General features: G+C 35.7%; 1 pseudogene; it reads right to left on the bottom strand.

Moving 5' to 3' along the window:
* Positions 1 to 4566: 4566 nt before the first annotated feature.
* Positions 4567 to 7219, bottom strand: LOC129297076 (F-box/LRR-repeat protein 3-like; annotated as a pseudogene).
* Positions 7220 to 7419: the final 200 nt, after the last annotated feature.

The raw sequence follows: 7419 nt of genomic DNA, 5'->3' as shown, positions 1-7419 counted from the left end.
TGGAGGAAAAGGAAAAGTCAAAAGGCAATCTAGATATATACGGAATGTCTTGTTTCTCTGTCTTGCAAATAAAAATATACAAACACGGAAACCACACACATTTTGCTCCACAATTCCTCTTGGCCTAATAGCCTTTCTCACGACGTATAGTTCCAGCGTGGTAGATTCTAAGAAATTCACTTACGACAATTCTATTACTTGGTTTAGACACTGTATTATGCACGGAAATTCCTCTGGAATAAGTGTCAGGTTCTCATGGATCCTTAATTAAAATTGTATCTTTAGGGTTTAAATTTGTTTTCCCCCTGCTCTTTCGTTGCATGAGTTTCAATATTTTTTAATAATTATATTGCTTTGAAAAAAAACGCATTTGGCCAACCCCCCCGGGGGTTGAACCGCCTGCCCGTTATCCTATCTGATGTTTGGTCGTGTCTCAGTCTTAATTTCTGTGAAGACTGTGATAGGATTGAACATTTTTTACTCAAGTACAGATTTAATTATCAGCAAGACAGACACTGAGTTTCGTGTTTGTCTTCAGACTGGTGTGGTTGCCCTATTTTTGGTCGTGAAATAATATTCCATCGTGGAAAGTTAATCGAGATGTTTAACTTTGCCTTAACCTTGTTGAAAATTCATATTGATCACCGAGAAGGAAACCACGTCCTCCTTCTCGTCTTAAGACGAAGTTAACAAATAAATCATCGACCTTCAATTCAACAGCCGCAGTCCCAAATATGAAGTCCACAGTGCCATTGATGTTACAGTTCTTGGACATGTCTGCCATGTTTACCCAATTGCCTGATGCTTGGCGGCTCCAGCAGTGCTACGACATGTTATGTTCACAGCCACAGGTGCACGCAACACTAATATATTAAATGAAACCATTAAAGTCACTTGGAATCTGTGAAACTGGGTTAGTTTCTGATGTCCCCGTATTCCGAAAATTGCCGCTGATGATGAGTTTTTCGGTTATAAGGTGAGTGGAAAGTGTTGAAATTATTGCTTGTTTAAAGGGCAAATGGGATGTTGATTTCAACTAAGTCTCGACAAAGGCAGTAGATTGGAAGGTGGCCCAGCCATCAACCACATTGAGATTGCCCGCGATGATAGTCTAGCTCCTCCAAGTATTTTAGGGAGAAAACACAGAGGAACAAGGAGGATATGTTTGGAGCTGAAAATAAGAGGCTTCAACATTGCTTGCGGAAGGTGAAGTAACGGATTGTCAATATAATAAGATTTAAGTGAGGTCCAGCAAAACCAGAAGGCAAGGAAGTTTTGCGGAGGGACAGTTGTATATGTGGCGGAAGACATGTCAGCCAAAATCAGGTGCATTCTGCAAATAAATTGGACTTGCCAAGAATACAAATAGACGCGCTTTTCATGATGAACTTGAACCTGACGTTGAGATTTTTCCTGAGTTCTGACACGGCGCAAAAGGATGTTTTTTAATTGCAGGGAAGATATCATTCAAGGAACATGACAGATATTTAATATCGAATAAGAACCAAAGAATTATAAAATATTATTGCATGATTAGGGAGTTAATTTAAAAATAATTTTAGATAGGGAAATATCAAAATACCTCTACTTTTTTTAAGTTATTAATTAGTAAATAATTTCTCATTAAATGTGATTGGGTACTTATTATTTAATAAATGACTACTTGCTGAAATATAATCTACAATTATTCTTTCTCACAATAAGTTCTTGAAAATTCTGAAACTTGCATTGTCAATTTGCAATTGACTTTTTGTAAAATATGAATGAGTACTTGTTAATTAATGAATAACTACTTGTTAAAATATAATTTATACTTGTCACTTCTCACTAATGTTCACATGGTCCATGATCCACAATGACATAATAATTAAATTAAAAAAATTATATATGTTTGTAATAATATAAATATAAAAATAAATATGAAATTGCTACTTAACTTAAAAATAAAACTAAATATTTTAAGAAAAAATTAATCTTTTAATCCTTCAACTTTTAACTCACTTGTAACTCAGTCCCTCAATTATGACTCGTTGTGACTCAGTCCCTCAACTATAACTCGTTGTGACTCAGTCTCTCAACTTTTGATTCACCTATAATTCGATCCTTATTTTTTAATTTTTTTAAAAAATTTCTTATCAAATAAGAGGGATAAAAAATATGCTCAGATATTATTCTAAAATCCCTCCTCTTATTCATTGATGTGAGATATAAGCTAACATGAAAAAAAAAAAGATTAATAAAAGTTTAGGGACTAATTGGTAAGTGATTCAAAAATTGAGAGATTGAGTCATAAACGAGTCATAATTGAGAGACTGAGTTATAGTGAATCATAGTTGAGGGACCAAGTTACAAGTAAATTAAAAGTTGGAGGACTAAAAGATTAATTTTTTCATATTTTAATTTTACCATGACTTAATAAGCCATGTGATACAATATAATATCAAATTGTTAAAAAAATTGACAAAAATAAAAAAAAGAAAAGGTTATTTTTTGAGTAGTTTGATTTTCTAAATTGGATTTCCAATCCAATTGCTAGTTCAAAAAAGCCTAATCTGACCCAACTCCCCAAACAATTTTTTCAGCTTGAGCAATTGACAATCCAACCGTCAGTTTGGTTCAGTTTTTTAATCATTACTTCTCACAATCAAATCCTTTCATATTATTGCACTTGTTAATTAGCAAATAATTTCTTATTAAATGCAACTGGGTACATGTTAGTTAATGAATTGTTACTTATTGAAACGTGATCTACAATTATCATTTCCTACAAGTAAGTTCTCTCTTATTGTTGAACTTATCAATTAGTGAATGACTTATTGTTAAATGATAATAGATACTTATTAATTCACAAATGCTAGTTTACCTCCTAGTAGGGAGGATGGGCTGGATGAAATTATGTGGATAGGAAAGAGAAGAGGAGAATTTATTGTGGCTTAGATGTATGAAGTCTTGAGTGGGTGGAATGGAGGACAGGTGTGTAAAGAATGGAAGTTTGTGTGAAGTTGGAAGGGTCCTAGAACAATTCAGGTGTTCCTGTGGCTGGCTGTCGAGGGAATTTGTTTACTTCTATGAATCGTGGGAGGATATTGGGGATAAATAAGTTGTGTAATAGACGTAAGGTGGAAGATGAGGATGTTGTGCACGCTTTAAGGGATTGTGAGAAGAGTAGAATTGTGTGGTTGAAATTGCTAAATGTAAGTCAAGTTGAGGAGTTTTTTAGCATGAGAAAGGGGAGTGGCTAGTGAATAATTTGAGTTGTTGGAAGGGCTGGAGGTTGTTATTTGGTGTGGCAGTTTGGTTTATGTGGTATTGGAGGAATAAGCAAGGTTTTTGATCCTTTGTTTATTGCTGATATCATTTCTAAGATTCCTATTATGAAGTATGTTGATGGAATTAAGAATGGTTTTTTAGGAGAGGAGTTGGTTTAGGGGAATAAAGTTTGGTGTGCTGTAAGGTGGAAAGCACCAGATAGTGGGTGGGTTAAATTGAATGTGGACAGAGCTACAAGAGGCCAACTTGGGTCTACTGGATTTGGGAGGTTGCTCAAAGATGATGCAAGAAAATGGTTGGGAGGTTTTTATAATAAGGTGGGTATTTGTACAACATTTGAAGCAGAATTATGGGGTGTCTGGTCTGGCTTCAAGTTGGCACAAGCACTTAGAATTAGCAAGGTAATTGTTGAAACTGATTTATCATTTGTAGCTTCTTTACAAGTAAAGTGTTTTGATTGTAATGAGTCTAATAATAGGATTTTACTTGATGTTTTAAGGATGAGAAATCTTGTTTGGGATGTGAGTGTTTCTCATACTTACAGAGAGGGAAATTGTTGTGCAGATAATCTTGCAGGGTTAAGTTTGAATTGGGGGGGGGGGGGGCTGAATTTTTGAACGAACCCCTGGTAGAGTTGTAGGAATTGTCATATAGAGACATGATGGGTATATCTATGCCCATAAGAACTTTTGTTGAACAAAGTTAGGCATTGGCCCCAATTCCCCCCCCCCCCCAAAAAAGGAGAGGAGAGGATATTATAATTTGTTTGTATTTAAAATTATTTTCAAATCAAATTCAATAGTGATATTTCAAAATTTTTATGTGCTTAATTGATATTAAATACAATCAGTGTCTTTAAATGATATTTTACCTTTACGATAATGCGTTCATCACGGGCAGCCCATCGTTCTCTCTCTCACTCTCCCACAATTTTTTGGTTCTTTTGAACAAGCGAAGATTTACTTCGTAAAATTGCTGGGGTGTTCACTTCTAACTCCAAGTAGACTCAAGGACACACATATATGGAATATCAGATTCAGTAGACTAGGTATCAAGTAGTTTTGTCCTTTTGCCAGAATTTCTTTGAAATCAGGCCTTCGAAAATCTGATTTTGTAGTGAAAGGCTGAACAAACAAGTATTCAAGTTCTTTTACAAATTAAAAAAAAAAAAAAACTCAAGCATACTTTTGCCTTTTTTCATGCTCTCTTCAGAATTTATTAAAAAAAAAAAAAATAACGAAGATAGACTTTGGATGAAGTTTTTGCAGAAATATCGAAGGCTGCGCCAGCACCATATGACCAAAATGTATATATGTAACTCAACTTTTATGTTTTAACGAACATAAACTGTTCTTGATCCTGCTTCAATAAGCGTTGTTTAAATTTTGAAAGAGGCTTGGTTCACATTCTGGAATAGTCTTGAAGTAATCATTAAGCAACATCAGTTTCGGGAAAAAAGAAAACATAAAAGAAAGTCTTGTTAACTTGCCACGGAAAGAAATGCTAATCCCATCGGATCTTGCACCCTCGTAAGTGCAGTAAGTCCAGTATTTCCGAAGAGAGCAAAAACCTGAGAGATGACTGCAGTTTCACCTTTTTAATCCGACCGCAACTGGCTCTAAGGCCAAGTTCCAATCCTTTCACGGTAGCTTTAGCAATATTAACCAATTTCGCTTCCTGCAGCCGCTTCAGGTTCCCCATGAGAAGGCACAAAACCACGTCCGAAACAGCACAGTAGCTCATATTTATCTGCCACCATCGTCATTACCAAATTCAATTAGAATGCCTACCACTCTAAAAAATTCATTCCAACCAGGTTAGAACGCTCAAGATAAAAGAAAACAGGAAGAACAATTCTATTGAGATAATATGGAACAAGAATCTTGTTTTATATTTTTCTTAATAACCACACTCGGGAGAATCTCTAAAAGGATTTAAGAACTATTTTATTGATGATGATATGCTAGCTTCTGAGTTGCTAAACATATTTATAAAGATAAATATAAATGAAATCTAGATAACTAGATAATGAAAGACTAAATAAAATCTAAATCTAAATAAGATCTCAATAAATGAATAAAAATCTAAATCTAACTAAATATCTAAATAAAATCTCCTAGATAATATGTAAATTAAATAACAAAATCTTAAATCAAAAACATCTTAAATCAAAAACTAAATAACAAAATCAGATTTAATTTATCTTCTGTCGTTTCTTTTGCGAATAAATCTTTAAGAGGATCTTATCAACTCATCAGTTAGCAGTAGCTTCGAGTGTAAAAACCCAGAGGATTATCACTTAACTAAGTTGTTCGATATACATTTCTACTTTGCTTTTATTTCAGAAGCTAGAAATTTCTAGTAGGTAGACCAAAACTACTTTAATAATACCTGTCTCAAGTTGTGTGAGTGAAAAGCAATGGCCCAGAAGCCTGGATCACCAATTTTTTCGCAATGTTTCAAATCCAGATCTGCCAGTCTTTTGCAGTTGACTGCAACTTTCCTTATACCAATACTAGTGATATTCACCAGCCGGCGCATCTCCAGTTCAGACAGTTCACCTAGATAACTAATGTATTCGATCCCTCTATCTGTAATTCTATTGCAGTATGACACGTTGAGCTTTATCAGTCCCTTGCAACCTCCAGCGAGTGCTGCCAGCCCATCATCTCCAATACATGCGCAGCTGCAACATCAAAACAGAAGGAACTCAAAGAGACTCGCCTCAAAGCTCCCAAACACTTGGAAAAGAGATAAAGAAAGAAAAAGAGGAAAATACCGGTAGAGATCAAGTTCAGCCAGCTTAGGGAAGTTACACCCGATATATGCCAATCCTACGTCTGATATGTTGGTGCATAAACCTAACTTCAATGTCAAGAGTTCAGAACATCTGGATAGATATTTGAGTGCTGCATGAAAGAAGCATGTCAGATTCAAATGAAAAAGTAACAAGTGAGGGCAAGTTTGTATCTGAATTAGTGGCGATTTCAAACAACGCCTAACAGTATTTAGATGAAAAAGAATTCGGATTACCCACAACAGAGGTACTATACTCATAGACAAATTCATAAACTTACCTCTATCATTGATCCCGGAGCACTCAGTAAGATCAAGTTCCTCTAGTAGCAAACATCGGGATCCAAGATCATAAAAGCTCTTCTCAGTCACCATATCACATGACTCTAACTTCAGACAGATGAGGTGGGGGCAAGAGTCTGCTATAGCAGAGATAGCAACATCAGTGATGAATCGACAACATGTCAAGTTGAGAATTTTCAATTTACCACAGCCAGACACTAGCTGCATGATTCCCATGTTGGTGACTCCGATACATTTGCTTAAACCAATTTCCAACAGAGACTTGCAGCTGGTGCCAATGATCTGGAGGGCAAGGTCAGAAACTTGAACACCATCGATTCTAATCAAGGTCAAGTTCTTTAAATTCTTCAAGCACTCAACAAGGGATAATGAAAGCTCCTGTCAGAAATGTCTGAGGTTTGAGTATGTGCACAAAATTATATACAATGAAATACATTAACAAATATCAGACACAGCAATAAATTCATAATAAACTGACCAAGAAGCAATAGCCTGCATCTATCTGCGCAAGACTGCTATGTCCACTTACTATGGATGCCAAAGCAGACAAACTTACAAAATCACACCTTGATACATCAATTGCCTGCACTCCAGTGGAAAATACACAGTCAATATTAGAGAGAGAAAAGTGTGTGTTCTGCCCCATAAAGCATCCTTGGTTACTTTCATCAACTTCCAAACCATTTTTCAGCAGAATTCAGAAACTGGCAGCATAAATACATCACCTTAAGAAGCGGGCATCCTTTTTCAAGAAACCGCAGCCAACGTCATCAACAAAAGTGCAGCCAACCATGACCAAAAGCTCCAGCTTTGACAGAGAAGCAATTGATTGCAAGGATTCGCTTGTCACCTGCAAGAGGAGAGATCTCAGAATTATAAAATGTTCTGTGTATATTACTGACTAATCTAAGAATGCAACACAGAAGAGTCTCACCAACTCATTTAAATCATCCTGTTCTTTTGAATGGCAAACACCAATCCTATAAGTCAAGCAACGGATAAAGGTGTTCTTTCTCTCTATTTTCCAATGCACTCAAGCTTTGAAAATAA

Source organism: Prosopis cineraria, unplaced genomic scaffold (genome assembly GCF_029017545.1).
Source record: "Prosopis cineraria cultivar Desert tree isolate PC_DT_omini unplaced genomic scaffold, ASM2901754v1 PC432, whole genome shotgun sequence".
Classification (NCBI taxonomy): Eukaryota; Viridiplantae; Streptophyta; class Magnoliopsida; order Fabales; family Fabaceae; genus Prosopis; species Prosopis cineraria.
The sequence above is the reverse complement of the archived record's forward strand: the minus strand, read 5'-3'. Positions and strand labels throughout refer to the sequence as shown.